Below are 16,498 nucleotides of genomic sequence, written 5' to 3'. Positions count from 1 at the left end.
ACAGCAAGCAGTCAGCCGTTACAGCCTTCGTTGACTCTGTCAGCTGGTTTCCTTTCATTTGGCCTCACGTACTCCTTTCGCTGCAAGTTCTCCCATTCTGGACAAAGCACTTAGGCTGTCATCGTTGTACAGTCTGGAGACAAGTTCTTCCTCAGAGACCCAAGACCAAAGAAAAGATCACCAGCAGCAAGTCCCATTTGGGGCAAGGTCCGCAAGAAGCCAGCCTGAATTTGTTTCTGTCCTGCCAGTGAAGAGCAGGGACGGACTGCAATGTAGTCTCTAGTTTAATTCCACAAATCCTTAGGTCAGTCCCAGACCTGAGGGAAACCTCATGTGATGACACTCAGTGGTACAAACTGTGCCGGTCTGTCAATCTAGGAACTATAGGGTTGGTCTGTGCTTGGTGACATCTTTATAAATCCTTGTTATGTTCCTTACAAGAGTGTTGTGTCTCCCGTAGAGCAAGACGTGCTCAATATACTATTGTGCCAGACTCAGTGGCTCGCTTTTGTAGGCATCCATGAAAAGGTTTCCCTGTTTTTAAATATAATGGGTTTGTTCCCTTCTGTCTTATGTCTGCTCGTACTTCTTGGGATGAGGGGGTAAGAATGAACCCAGAACTTCAATCCAACTTAAAAATTACCAAAAATTTTACAATTCCCAACTTAGCCCATATAATTCCATCCTTTTACGTTTCAAACTTGGAAGAAGGCTTGAGAAATTACGAATTGGCGCTGATTTACCTGAAATGGGAAAACCCGTTACTTTAGAAGCTTGCACATTGCTGTGGCTCTTTCTCTGCAAGCTGGAGGCAAACATTTCACGGCCAGATCACACAGCCCCTGAACCTCCTGTGCTTCTGCAAGATGGCAGTTCCTGTAGCGCATCCCTGTTTCCAGTGAGGCTACTCTGAACAACGAGTTTACAACTAAAACCTAAACACCAGGATTTCCGTATCAGCCTGGATCTTGCCACTGATCTTTTACAGAGCTATAGTTTTCAACTGAGGAAATGAGGTCAAAGAGCTAAGCCACCCCTCAGCAAGATTTACCCTTTCAAAAACATGTCAGTGTGTTGTGATGCCTGGCGCCAATATTTGTATAGGTGGATTAGCTCCCTGAAAAATCGTTTTGTTTGCTTTTCTGTTGACCACTCTCCTTGCTGCAATGTTTCTCAATTAGATCCAGCACAGTGACTGCCTGACACCATCTCCCGTATATCTGCTCCTGGTAGAAGGAGCAAAGGGGCTGTTCTCCAGGGAGCACAACAAGGGATCAGGAGATGAGGCTAAATGGCTGGTTTTAGGATTGAGCAGGCATGAAGCACTGCCAGGTATCAAAGCAAGGATCACAGAGGTTTTGAGGCAGGGTGGGGTGTGTTGGGAAGATATTGTCTGGGCTCACATGCTGCAGGGACTTCTGATCAATTGGGCTGGCTCCTGTGATATTATCATCTGCAGTTGATTCATAGCAACAGTGGTCCAGATAAATGATTGCTTCAGTCCAGGATATTTAATTCCTATGCTGTTAGCCACTCCCTTGCTTTCCAAAGAATCAGGAGTCTCTCTCTGTCAACCTCTCAAGGAACTGACTGCAAAGGAGGAGGAAGGCATTTGCTCTGTGACTAACATCGCAGCTTGTACAGCCCTACAGGGGAGGCAAGCGGAGAGGAAATACAGACCCAGACTTTGAGCTCTTTCAGCTCCCTGGTGCAACTCCTACCACAGAAAGTGCAGTTTGTTGGCCACCAGCACTAACTATTCAAATCATGGCTGTGAGGCAGAGGTGCTCCACCAGGGATACGGGAAAAAGGCGAGGGTCATGAGAAAAGGAGAAGGCAGAAAACAAGTAGAAGAAAGAGTTTCCAAACCAACTCCTTTCTGACTTCTTTCAGCTTACACCCTAAGTTAGGGGTAAGGAAGGGCCCGGAGGGCAAACCAAAAAGATATTTCATTGCCTTTATCCCAGCTCCCTAGTATTCTTTCTTGTAGTGATGCTTACAGAAGACTTCCAACTGTAACACTGCTGGCGTGAGAACACCATGGCCAATCATACCAATAAAAAGTGCCTCACTGGGCTTCACCTCTCTGTATCCACCTGTCACTGCCAAGGACAGGAATGCACTTCGTTCTCCCCTCCCAACCGCCCAGATACATTTGTCTCCTCTGGGGAGAGAGATGTTTTGCTCTGACAGGAGCCCCTAGCCCCTACAGGAGCCAGAGGCAGCCCAAAGACTCAAGAAAGCTGGGAAACCATCCATTTTACGCTGAGGGCTCACTGGCTCCTTTCCGCAAAGCTCCTGAAGAGGCAGGGGTCCCATCAGAGTGCCTTTGCAACTGCACGCCAGTGAGAGTTTTACTGTAACTGAAACAGCAGTTGTTCTAATTAAACCAACACAAAGCGGACCACCGTAATCACCAGCATGATTTCATCTTCCTTGAGGAGTGAGGGGAAGAGGAATCAAAACTGGTAAAGAGGGGGAAGAAGGGGAAATGTGCTCAGTCCCTTTTCCTGCTTCCTTAATTTAGAGCACTAAGTGATGTCTCTTATCTCTGCAAAGATTAATGTGAGCTTCTGATGGCATGTTTTATTAAATGGTTATATAATAATTAGTGCTTGAAAGCAGGGTTTCCAAAAGCCACTAAATGCTTTAATGGGACAAGACCCAGTGGCTTTCAATGTCATTTGTGCTTCCGAGTCACTCAGGTGCACTGGAAAGCTTCACCTCTACTCCCTTATTCAAATCAGTGCCTCATTTACTCCATCAGCACGACCTTGCCAGGCTATGTGGAAGAAACTAGGGGCAGGGATGAAAGCCACGAGCCCTCCAGGGAGTGCGTCTGTGTTTCCTCAACCTTGGGTGGAGGGAGGAGGTGCCGGCAACGCGTGGCCTGAGCAAGAAATCCATCAGCTGAGGAGCAAGTACCCAGACACCAAGGACACCTGAGGAAATAACAGCATGGTAATTCCCATCCCGACTCTCCCAAAGCCTGCAGCGGGGCGGCACATCCATCCCTGAGATGAGACACGCCAGCAGACCAGGTAGAAATGCTGCTGGCAAGCCAGGAGGCCAGTGGGCCAAAGCTTAATAGGAAAACAGCAGTGATTTGTCTCCACCACTATTTATGTTTCAAGCACATGACAGGCTGTCAGTGGAAGTGAGTGCTGCTAAATTTACTGCTTCTCAGATCTCTGCCACTGTTGCATACTTGACAAGTCACTTCATTTGAAGGGCTAGGTGTTGGGCTGGACTTTCCTCCCTCAAGCTCCTTCAGTGAAAACCACAAACCAGTTATCTTTACACTGCAAACTCTTCCCCTTGGGGGCTATGTTATCAGGGTGTGAGTTTAGAGAAGAGGGATGTTCCCAGCATATTAATTTTTAACCCCGATAGATGCCAGTCTTGTTCTGGGCCACTTGACTGCAGATGTGTGTCTGACAGGACACACATGACTGAACCAAACTAATAACAGCTGGGTTACAGGGCTGGGTGTTCGTGAGAGCATGGCGAGCATGGGCGAGTACCAGCTGGGCACGCGGGCGAGAGCTGCCAAGCATCTTAAGAAGAGCAGTGCGAAAGCTCGTGAGGATACCAGAAGAAATGCAGGTGGCTGAAAGAGTACACAGGAACTACACGCGTGTAGTGCATGTGCATGGGTGGTGCAAAAAATACACGTGGAAACACGGGTGTGGGACTGGAAGTGTGACAAAGCATTAACGTGAGGGTGTGCATGGGGGAAGGATGGCAGGCAGGGAGTGAGGGTGAGAGGATGCGTGCAGGGGTGTGCCTGCGGTGTTGCATGTAGAGCTGCACGTGACGTGGGAGTGGGCGCTCCTCTGTTGCCTCTCTTTTTCAGAGGACTGCAGCTCTGAGTGCCATTTGCCTCCACTGTCCCAAGCGTTGCATGCTGCTGGCATCCATGCAGCCTCACGGACACCCGTGACAGAACACCTTTTGGCGGGCGGGACAAGAGAAGAGATCTCATTAATGGCTGAAAACTTGTAATGGCTGGTTTCAAACACTCCTGGAAAGCAGCAGAAGTGGAGGGAGGCTGCTGTTTGAAACTCCAGACCTTCCTTTTCTTTTCCCAACTTGTCCTCATCGTGCTGCGAACACCTTGTTGTAGGGCTCTGGTCTTAGCTGCATAGAAGCTGCTCCCTGCGTTACACAGCTGCGCTGCTGGGCAGCACCACATCTCAACTGCTCTCACTCTCCTTTTGGACAAGGTTGTCAGGTATATGATGTTATGAAAAGACAGCCAAAGGGGACTGGGCACATCCTCCCGCCCCAACCACTCCTTTCTTGCTTCTATACACAGTGGAGCTCTGCTTTCTCCCGCACATACACTTGATGACATGCAGAAGATGCTTTCGTTCTGTTCTCTCATGTGCTGTCAGTAAGCCACACGTGCACACACGCAAACACAAAACCCTACACGGAGTGCCACGCAGAAGCAGGACACATCCTCTTTTTTCCTGTCAGAAGGATGCAGGACGACTGCAATTCTCTATGAGCCCTTTAGGAATCCGCTCCGCTTGCTTTTCCAGTGTTGCAGGCCAGAGGCCCTTGTTCTGCAATTGCGCCGCATAGTTTATATGATTAAATGTAGCATCTGCAGCTATATTAGCTGGGCTAATAGTGACAAGTGCTATCAATCCTCATACTTCAGTGAATAAACTGATCACCGGCTGGGGACAGAAATCTCCCCTTGTCTCTCATCACCATAATGTACAAACTGGATGCTTTATGTGGGTTTCATGCCGCCGTACACACAAACCAAGGCTGCAAATGGGCCACTTCTCTCTCCCCTGGCAGTTTACAGTGCTGCAACACCGGACTGCACTGACAGCAGGCGTCCTGACTGCCAGCACAGTATGCAGCATCCAGTCACCCCTCCTTCTACTGCAGCACTTTCTTCTTCTTCACCAGCTTTGCCACTGGAAGCATGGGCAACGGCTTGTCAATACTTTGCCCTTGCTCTGCTGACCTGTGGATCATACCGATACGCTGACAAACACTGTCTCTTTAGAAAACAGAAAGAGTGGACGAAGGGAAACAGAGAAAGGTGGAGTTGGTGAGTTAGAGACTGACAAATAACTTTGGGTATCTTCTTTCTTTGGCTCACTGCTTTCCAAGCAACATCACAGACATTTTTATGAGCGGCTCATCCAAGGCTGCTCTAAATTTTACTGGGGGTGGGAGAAAAACACGACAATCACGCCTTCCCACCTGGCCTCCAAGGACCAGGAATTCATCCACAGCAATCATCCATGCCCCGTGGACTGAGGTCCTCTGACACTTTTACTGGGTAATAGCCCCTCTTAATAATCCAGCCATCCAATCAAATTCCTTTTTATCACCTCTCCAACACTAATACTCCACCTGAGCACTGGGTATAGGTGAGGACTCAGTGGGAAAAAAAAATAATCCTGCAACTTCTAACCATAAGTTATTGAAATAATATTTTAAAAAAAAGGTTTTCAAACCCTCTCTCCCCAAACACTTATTTCCTTATTTCTCAGCTGCTTTCAAAACTGCTGTCCTTGTATTTCTAAGTCCAGCATTCCAAATGGGATGCTGGGTTTGATTAAAACAACTTCCTGGCTTATAGGTTATGTCAATACCCTGGTGGGACTTTATGCCACTAATCTCAGCAGTCTGCGACTGCGGAACAGATGAAGGAGGGGAGGAATGTTAACTACATTAAAATGGCAAATTCACCTGCAGACTGTATTTTTTCACTGCTTCAGGAGCAGAAGGTCCTGAGACAGCCCAGGCAGTATAAGCTTGCATTTACAGGTGGGATTGCAACAAGCAGGAAGGAGAAGGAAGGGGAGAGAAGGAAGGAGAATGGAGAATAGGGGAAAAACTGGCAAGAGAACAACAAATTTTTAAAAAGTGACATATCGAAGATAGATTGTGAGGCACAAGTCTTCAGGAAAAGGACAGAAAAGGTAATAGATAAGGAAATGAGAAACAGAGCATGAGATATAGATGAAAGGTTAATTAAAAAAAAGCGAGGGGGTGTAGAGGGTTAGGGCAAGCAAGCAGAGCTCTGAGCAAGGTGGATCACCATGGGAAAGCAGTGGTGAACGCAGTTAGTGCTGGGTGGGAGTACAACATTCAAGGGGGTAACTAAGGAGATGTATAACAGGCATATTGATCTGTGGTAAGCAATTTCACTGCCCACAGGCAATACCAAGCTGTTGGCAGTATCGCTAAGAGCCTCAGACACTTAGATGGTGTGTATGCATGCACTGGACGTACAAGTAGGAAGAGAGGTAGTTCCCACAGTGTTTGATAGCGAAGGCTTGGGACAGAGTGGGAATGTTTGGTGCTGACTCCTGCTCCTTACTTTCCTGCTTCACTTCATTGAAGGCAGATAAAATACCCCATTAACCACCATCCCATTCCTAAGAAAGCAAGTGCTCTCATTGCTACCTTTTCAAATACAGGTAAGTCCCCTAGAAGGTCTCAGTTAATAACATGCTCCATGTTACGAGACAGTCTGGGACTCATGGATCAAAAAGGCAAGGAAGAAGCCATAGTGACAAACCTCAGATAATCCCAGCACTGCAGGAAATCTAGAAGATGATCTGCAGCACTTTCCATGTAGCCCTGGAAGAGCTCCCATGCATTTCTTTTCCTAGGCTGTGAACAAACCCTGGTCTGCACAGAGGCCAGTGTAGCTGCCAAGAGGCTCAAGGAGGAAAGAAACACTTTAAGCCTCTCCGGTCGTGTGTCACTGGGGTCATTTGAGGTTTCGGTGCCCTCACTTGCAAGTCTGTTTTGGTGGGCAAAGGCTCTTCACATCTCCCAGCTGCGGCAGCTTGTCACGCAGTGGAGCTGGGCCACCTGATGGATGCACAGGAGGGACCCCATAAGCTGGGATGCAGCAGGAAGCTGCTGCAAGAGGGGATGGGGACAAAGCCCAGCCTGCTGGAGACCAAGCTCTGCTCCTAACGCAGCATGAGAAATGGCCCCACTGCTCTGTGATCTCCTGAACGTGCAGCTTGCCCAAACAGGCTCTCATCTGTCACATATAATGGGAAGGCTGAGGTCTGCTATGAGGCGGGGAAGAGCTCTCCACTCAGATCTGAAAAATCTGGGTTTTTTTCTATACCTGTCTCCTCTTCCAGCTGGAGGCACTGGTAGGGAGTCATGGGGGAGAGCTGGAGGAATAAGAAACTGAGATACCTATTTAGGTGTTTCTTCACTTAACCAAAAAGCCTTCCTGAGCTCTTTCCACACAGAAATTGGCTGAAGGTGACATATAACCCTCTGAATTTGAACCTCCTCAGGACATTTGTGTGTGCTGCTCATGCCAGCATGCTATGTTAACTCATCTGTCACTTGCTTAATGATTCAGGGATTTGACCACTTTAACTTGGAGCAGATAGTGAGCTGGAGGCAGGAAGATCTGACTCCCCGTCCGTGCTTCTGCACACAGAGTCATACACAAAAGTGGTTGATTTCTGCACTGGCCCAAAGGCAAGCTTGGCTCTTTCAATTAAGAAAAAAGAAAGATCAGACTTTTAGGAGCCCTCAGAGAGACAGAGAAGGGTTGATGCTGGCAGAGAGTAGCACTGCTTAGAGTCACAAGGAGAGAGATGGTCTCGTTTCCCTTTCCAGGTGGGAATACTGCTCCCCATCTGCACCGTGGTGCCCAGCACCAGCCCTGTGCAGGAGGCCATGCCTTAAGAGCTGTGGCAGGAACACAGGCTGTTGAGATGCTTGCCTATATTCTCTTCTCTGCTTTCTGCATGGTAGCTATGGAGGTGCTAGCAGCCTTTCCAGTTCCAAGAGTGGAGTCTAGGTGACAGATTAAATCTCAGCTTAGGCAAGAGTCTTTCTAGGGAATGAGGCTGCAGAAATTCCTACTGAGTTTTCTCAGGAGAAATGCAGTCTAAGTTAGATTCAGACTAATAGCCTAACACTTGTTCCTCTCTAAAAGCAGAAAATGCCCAAGGCATTTTTCTTGTGCTTGTGCAAAGACACTGATCACAAACCTGTATACAGCACCACATTCTGAGTTCCTTCTGCAGGGAAAAATCATTAAGCAAAATCATATGCATACACCCAGCAAAAAAGGCAAAAGATGAAAAAAAATTGTGTGCAGAGGGAACAGTCGCAGCTGTTTCAATTTATGAGACAAGAAATTGTATTTCAAAGAGAATACATGAGTTTTCTCCTTTGAGAAGGTTATTAACCAGAATTCGCAATAAACCCCACTCCATTTATATGCCCCTAAACTGAAGGGCCCTGACAGAGATTACAGTGCATTCTACAGGGCTCTGCCCTGCCAAGAAAAGCTCACAAGTCTTAGACCTTGCCATCACCGAGGTCTGAATCACCTCTTCTGCTTTTTGACCATCACCCCCCTGCTTCCAGTTTCTCACCCTTTTTTTTTCCATTCTTCAGTTCACATAACTCTTTTTGTCTTTTCACTTCTCCCTCTTACACTCCCTCCCTCCTCCTCTTCCCCTATTATTCTCTTTTTTATCTTCCAACCCTTTTCTCCTTCCACTCGTATATCTGCCTAAAAGACCGAAACCTGACTGTAACTCAGTTGAGCTATTGCAATGACAAAAAACATTCACAGAGGAATAGCGCATTGGAGAAACATCTGGGAGGAGAGTTCTTATACTTTCAGCTTTGTTTTGCTTTTATAATTGTCTGTTACGTGGCAAACACACGGGGCGATTGCTCCAAGACAGACAATGCCACATCACACCACGTGGCTGGAAAAGATTTCATGTGACTTTGACGCTGTAGGGAATTGAACTGGGGCTGTGGGGTGGGGGTGGGGGGTGGGGAGAAGGTAGCAAACCCCAGTCCTTCAACTGATGGAGTACGCTACAGTGGAAAGGAAACCGCTGGGAGGTGCTGGCAGCAAAGAACTTCACCTAGGGAAGCTGGGCCACTGGAAATTTCCTTGAAGATGACCCACTGAAGATATGTTCGATTTGAACTGTTAAGGGCTTGTGTCTATTTGTTCTTGAGGACCCTGGTGAAAAGCTCAAGGCTAATTAAAAATCTTCCGCATTTACTAGCTTTGATGCTTAGGACATTTTTCAAGAAAGCAAGAAAACAACAGAAGGTATCACGGTGGTGTAAAAACAGGAGTAAAAAGTAGAGAGAGAAGGTCAATCCAGCAATCTCATGCATACCTGCTCTTAGAAATGGAAAATTTACTGCGGAACATACATCCATGTTTCACTGTCACTTGTTAACAAGGAAGCGAGTAACTTCAGGAGGTGATAGGGTTACCCATGAAGGAAAAACAACAAATCAAGCAGTTATATAAATAAAGGACACTATCTTCTTCATAAACTTCTCTCATTGCTAGAGGAAAGACAGTGGCCTGGCTGGACCACTGCCCTTTCCCTGGCAAGGCAGCTCTTAAACACACCCTCTGTGCCCTGTTGCTTTCTGCTTCTATCTCACAGTGTCTCAGCGCACACTTTTCTATACATATATTTGTGTGTCATCAACTTTATATAACACAATTTGTATGCAGCAGGCTGGAAATGAAAGTATAACAAGCATTGCAAAACTGATATTCTCCTCATTAAAAAAAAAATAAAAAATCCTCCTTCCCCAAGTATGACCTAGTATCTGTATCTCCCTTTTGGACAATATATACTGTGCTGTACATGCAATGGAAGCAATAAATGCACCATTATGTAAAACAAAAAGAGGCTTTCTAATAGGGCAGTGAATATTTGGCACACAGTCATTGTTTTAAACATCAGCCAAACAGGTAATGATTAGAAGATGAGAAAATGCCTGGTCTCACTCAAGAGCCAAATCAACACATTACAAAAACCTTCCACATTTTTTGCGTGGTAACTCCATGGATAACTCCTGCTGAGGAGTGTCCAAGGCGCACGAGTGGGAAGGGTTTGACCGTGCTGCCCAAAACTTCTCAATTCCAAAGAGAAAAGACTTCAGCATCCAATATTTTCAGCCTTGTGCTTCCCCTAGCACACAAGTCGTGGGATAAAGTGTGACAGCTTGGCCTTCTACAGCCAGCAATGGTAAGTACCTACACCAGGAGAAGGAAGGTCCCGTCTAGGATGAGAGCAGCAGCAAAAGCAGCTTCTCTTTAGTACTGTAAAAGCAGCCGCCTTCTGTTTCCATTGCATGTTCCTACGTCCACTGGTCAAGGAAGCCTCTGAGGAAGGTACTCTCAGGAAGGTACCCTGAGATACCTACACCTGCTCATAAGCCTTTCTATAGCCAACCTGCAACCCAGCGTCAAACAGGCTTACGCTCAACCACTCAGGGGTTTGAGGTTGAACAAAAACAAACTGGAAAAAATACAGCATACTGGAGATCGTCTTTAGAGTGAGCGTTATATGAGCCTGACATGGAAGTAACTGAGCATCTTACTGCTTTGTACAATGCTGCTTCTCTTCCCATTTGCCTGCTTTTAACCAGATAACTGAAGCATCTCAAGAGACTCCCTGGTTTGGGGCTCACCTCCACGCAGCTCCTCCTGTCCACCTCCTCCTAGTAACCAGCCTTTCTTTTCCAATTCCCTCAGTATGAATAAGAATATCTCTGCAGGGAAAAGTCATCTTTCCCTGCACTCCCTGATACTCTGACATAGCATCAACATCCTGCTGCTGTCTCTTCCTTTTAATTAAATTCTACCTCTGCCTTTTACGCCCCTTCTCCTCAAGTCGTTCAGTTTTCCTCCTGTCTCTGCCCTGCTTCACCCTTCCTGGTGGTTTTTTTTGGGTTTTTTTTTTTCCCTTTCCTCCTTTCCTGGAAACTTGCCAGTGATACAGCAGAAGGGAGCACACTGAGAAAGGTTAGGCAAACACAGCATTATGACCAGAATCAGCAACATATTGCTCATTAAACATTTAAAATCAACAGTTGCTGGCTTGATCTGCCAATGTTGTGAGAAATGCCAGTTTTAGCTCAAGGTGCCTCTTGTTTCCAAAATGGCTTTATTTATGATGTGGGAGCTGGTGGCTGGGAGAACAAAACCCTACCTCCAGCGGCCAACAACACCTAAACTACAGGCGGCTCCACAGAAAGTTCCCCAGCGAGCACCAATCGCTCCTGCCTCCCCGTCGCCCCCGCTGCTTTCCAGAAACAAATGGATGTGTAAGAGCACAGAAATGTGTTTGCAGGAGATAAATTATTTATCTGAAATATACTGTTGTGAAGTCAGCGTAATTCTCAAATCCGCAGACATATTTTATGCACTGATAGGACATTTCAAACAGGGGCATTTGGACTCGTTTCTTCCCTCCTCCTGCAAGTATTAACACAATAATACCTCACCTGGAAAAAAAAAAAAAAAAAAAAAAAAAAAAAAAAAGAGCTGGTGCTGGAGCTGGAAACGCCGTGGGATAATGTGCTTGTAGTTTTGTATTGTGTCCCAGTAAAGTTCTGTTTCCTGATAAACAAATCAGCATAATACTCCTTCCCCCCATCCCTCCAATCTCTGTAATACTTTATTTTTTTCTCCCTGGTCTACAATGTTGATGCATTTGGCAGTTGGAAAAGACAAGCTTTGTACCACCCCGGGTACAAACATCACTACTGTGGGCAAATCCCAGAGCCCTCCAGCTCTGCCAGTGTCCTTCCTCCTGCCCTGCAGCAGCCCTTGCTCTCCCGAACCAGGTCAGAGACAGATCACTGCTATACTCATCATGCATCCACGTGCCTGCTGCTACATGGGCGCTCTCCTCTCTTCTGCGGGCTTCTGGGACATCTCTGCATCGATCAAGGCCCATCACATGTCATGTTCCTTCAGGAGTCCCTTGGGTAGTACAGGCTATCTAGAACCGTGGCAATGACAACCTTACAAGTAGGCATCCAAACTGAGATTCCTCCTTCCCAGAAAAGAATTTTGGGGATTTTTTGCCAGTTATTCTGACTAGAACAGAGCTGGGTCCTAGGTCTTGGTGTGAAGATCTATTCACTCTGAACTGTGCTTGTCTGAAGCGTAAAAACTAAGGTTGTCCTCTGCTAAGGCAGGAGCAAAGAGGTCAATTATAAACCCCCCAGTGCACATAGCAGATGATCAGTCCAACATTTCTGGTAAGCTCTTGCCCACTGAGCGGTAACAAGTCCTGCAGATGTTCGTGGGCACCCTTCACCTTAAGTCAGTCAGAATGGAAATGAACACAGCCTGGCCAGATCTTCTTTGTTCTGCATGGGTGTATTTAAACCAGTATATGCTCAGAGAGAAGCCAATGGCTCGCTCAAGGCTCTAGTAAATCCAAAAGGCAGCAGTAAAGACAGCAGTTTTCCAGGCTATAAGCAAGCATTTTTGAGAAATCAGATGGAATGCTTCCAACAGTTCAGAGCTCCTGCAGAGAAGTCCCAAAAGCTCCTCATTTCAACAATAATTCCGTAAGTGGATGCACTCGCCCACCTGCCACTTAAGAAGCCTAATCACATACCAGATCCTCCGTTAGAGTTGGCCACAGCACAGCAAAGGAAAAGTTGGCAGTCATTTTCACTGAAACATGGCCTAAGCATCTTGAAACGCTGCCACTAGAGTTTTTAGATGGAAGAGAAAAAATAAGAGTCCTTTTGATTTAAAAACAGTTGCTCTCCTCTTTACATCTGGCATCCCTTTTGTTTGTTAATCCAAACAAACACCTGACCTATGGTCAGATAAAACATGCTGGATTTTCATGGATAGAAGCAAATCTTCACCGTGGCTGCAAATGGCTATTTTTGCATGCTGCTTGATATTCAACAGGAAAGATGGAGCCCCTCTTCCCACCCTTCCCGAGCTAATTACCAGCTACTGCTGTCGCCAGGGCTGCAGGAACCTGCTCGGGTCAGCCCCAAAGACCCTGTTCTTACACTTACACTTCATGACAGCAACTGATGGTGAAAAATTGCTGCTGCATTAACCCAGATGCTAGGCAGCCACGAGAGATCTCAAGACGACAGCCCCGTTATGGTACAGGACCATGGATCCAGACAGACCTGGGGCCACACCTGGCCAGCGATCCTCAAAGAGGGGGGCAGGCTGTGACCCTCCTAGTCACCTTAAATAGAAATGAAAGTGTCAATGTTAACCTAGGGAAGGAAGTGTCTGTGGGTCATACTCCAGCTTTCTGAGCCAGAACGGAATCAGAACAGCCCTCTCGCTTCATCGGAGGCATCAAAACAGACAAAGCAGCAGCAGGTTTTGTTAACCAGCCAACGACTTGACCAACGACTGTATGTTCTGGATCTGAAAAAAGTACACCTTGCAAAAACCCACCTGAACCCAAAAGAACCCCAAATTCTGAAATGAGAGCACAGGTGATCTAAGATCTAGGTATGCGAGATACTTCAGACAGAAACAAAGCAAGTCCAAATTTCTACACATGGTACCGGGACCTGAGGACTGAAGAGAGAGCAACCCCACAAAACACCAGTGTGCCCTTCCTAAAAAACCAGCAGCAGCGAAACGGTTTGCTCAGCTTGCAATATATTTGTAGCTTTAGGCAGCCCAATGATTTAACCATTTAATTGTCTGGAATCATTGGCCTAAAATGAGTGTTCAATAAACCTGCCCCTTTCTTAGGCCAGGCAGCTCCCCCGGTCCCCGTGGGTTACAGCAGCCGGTGGACCCTTGCGCTCCGAAGCGATGCTGCACTGCAGAACTGCATCCGTGTCAGAAACATCTCACAGCCTCCTCCCCAGAGCCTTTGCTGAGGGCTTAATCCTTCAGGCCACCCGTCTCCGTAGATGCCTTCTTTTTCCGAACAAGGTGCGATAGTTACGAAGGGGTAACTTTTTATTGATTTGGTTAAAGTGATGCTACCCATCCTCTGATCAGCATTCTCACATCATTGCAAGAGCTGTGTTTCTGTCAGTACAGGCAGATTCACAGTAAAGTAAAAATCACAATAAGCCAGCCATGTGCACCTCTATAACAGGGTCAATTTTAAAATTACACCTTTGGTTAAATAGGTGCAACCTCCTTATGTAGCCAAGCCCTGAGCTCCCTTTTTAAGAATAGGTAGCACACCAAAAGCTATTTTCTTATGAGAAACCCCAGAAATAAGTTTCAGGCCTCAGAGAGAAGGATTAATTTGCTAGTAATGAAAGTGACACACAGGGAAAATGTAAAATCAATCTTGTGTTTAAAGGCAGAACAACACTGGCTCCACTTCCTTTTTTTTTTTTTCTCTCTCTCCCTCGCTTTCCTCCCCTCTCCCCACCGTGGCTTGTTACCACCGAGCATACATTATGCACATTACCCACAAGCCTCCGCTCTGTTTAAATTAAAAAAAGAAACAGCGTTTTTAATCAATCTATTTGCACTCTTCTGCCACAACTCACAAAAGCAGTTTGATTTCTTTTCATTGCTCTCAAGAGAGCTGAACACAGATGACTAAAAAACCCACTGCAAACTTGTAATAATAATAGCAATAGTAGTAATAATAATAGTGACCACCACCACCCCCTCCCCCCCCCCCCCCAAAAAAAAAGGAAAGGAGAGGAAAAGTTAACCAGTCCTTGCACAAAACACAGTTTACATTAAAACACAACAAATCTAACCAAACCTCAGTGATCTGGCTCGTTCTGACCTTGGACATCCCGCCCTGGCACCACCAACAGCTAAGATTAACTGCAAAAGAGTGGAGGGACTTTTCAGTCCTTAAAAAATCAGATTATTTCTCTGCACCTTTTCTCCAATTCCTGGCAATTCCACTACATATGCATCTGGAAATGGAGCTGTTCCCAGGAATTCAGACCCTATCTTGGGTTTCATATACTCCACGATTCAAATGCAAAATTAAAAATAGAAGAGAAAAGTTTAGCTGGTTTTGCCCATAATGAATCACAGCCATAATTAATTCTACCCTTTCAGATCTAGGGAGTGCTAACTATTTCCTTCTTTCTCCAGTAAGGCAAGAGCAGGAAACCATCACTTAAAAGGACTATACCATGCTAAGAGCTCCTGCTCAGTTTTCTATCCATAAACAATTTTACACAGTGAAAACCATTTTCTCTCTCTTTCTTCCACAGATGAAGAGAAAAGAAGAACAATCTACCTAAGAAGGAACCCTGAAACAGAACCAGGATCTCCCCACTGCTGGACCTCTAACAGGAGAAGACCTTGTAGCCACAGAAAATGGTTCCTCGCTGCAGATGCTCTTCTGTCTTCTCCAGCACCCTAAGGCAGCACCCCCCTACTACATCTGAAACACTTCACATGATCTATATACCAATCCAGGGCAGCTACTGCTAGATGTATGTACATACTTTATGCTTCCAGACCTAAATATTCCCCAAGTCTCCTGCGTTTTAAGATTCCTGGACTTACTGTTCCAGTGGTAAAGATCCTGCCAACATGGTGATATGTCTTTCTGCTCCAACCCAGATACATAACTTGTCCCTTTCGGCCATATCAAAGACATACACGGTACATTAATGCTAAATTATATTCACAGTTCAAACTGTGAAAAAGATTTACTATTCAAAGAAGTAAAGCCAGGGACCATATCCAAGATACAAATCTAGATGCTAGTTCAAAACTGCAACACGCAAGTATTTTGGGTTGTCAACACCTTAGGGTTTGGTTTATACTTATCTTTAACCAAAATACTGCCATTTCCCCCTACAGCTTTAAAAATGGAAGAGAGGGAAGAAAGATACTGGTTATCTTCCTAATTGGTTCTTTGTAGCAGCCATCTGCATAGGAAATAACGCTGGGATTTGCCATGGGCTTTAAGGGAATTAGATGCTCTCTATGCACAGAAAGCCACTGGCTCTGGATGGCTAGCTCCACTAGGCTATCTGGAAAATCCCAGCTAGGCTGCAACTAGCAGCAGTGCAGGGAAAATGAAATGAGAACGATGGTCTAATGGTACTGCTAAAAAGTAGCGACAGCCCTCGGCATAGGCAGGTAGTCTTTGAAGGAGAGCAAGCATCAGTTCAGAGGCAGCAAGGGAATGGATGGGCAGGGTGGGTGCAACCACACAAATGCATGGCAGGGCATCTCCCAGTTCTTGCTGTCCATGTGTGGCATTAGATGCCACAAACGCACAATTTCTGGCAGACACAAAGAAGAAAAGAAAGTCCCTGGGGAGCTTTCCAGCCTGGGCTACGTTTGGATACATGGATGAGCAACCACTACCACACAGCAAGGGCTGCGGTGTTTGCCGGCCGGGGCAGCAGAGGGTGCTGGCCGCAGAACTCTCCTGCTGAAGAGCCCTAGACAGAAGGACTCCCTGCAGGGCATCAGGAGAAGCATCGGCCTCACCATGTTTGGAACACACATGGCCTCTTCACATCACCTTTTCTCACCTAACAGAGGTAAAGCACCAAGCTCTGTCAGTATGCGCTGGGGAAAGAGCAGCTATCAGCTACTTGGTGTAAGGCAAATGGGGGAACGGCGGGTCTAGGGTCAACGTCAAGGACTTTTGACCTGATCAGTGTAAACCCCAGACACTCAATGGGTCTTAAGTCTAGACCACAGCGCAAACCACATGCAGGTCCAAATTATACGAAGTTGCCAATG

General features: G+C 46.3%; 1 protein-coding gene across 5 annotated transcripts in view; it reads right to left on the bottom strand.

Moving 5' to 3' along the window:
• LSAMP (limbic system associated membrane protein) overlaps positions 1-16,498 on the bottom strand; it is a 314,661-nt gene that overhangs the window by 39,440 nt on the left and 258,723 nt on the right. The gene's annotated exons all lie outside the window — the stretch shown is intronic.

The sequence above is a fragment of the Falco cherrug genome, chromosome 5 (assembly GCF_023634085.1).
Source record: "Falco cherrug isolate bFalChe1 chromosome 5, bFalChe1.pri, whole genome shotgun sequence".
Classification (NCBI taxonomy): Eukaryota; Metazoa; Chordata; class Aves; order Falconiformes; family Falconidae; genus Falco; species Falco cherrug.
This window is presented reverse-complemented; position numbering and strand designations above follow the sequence as displayed.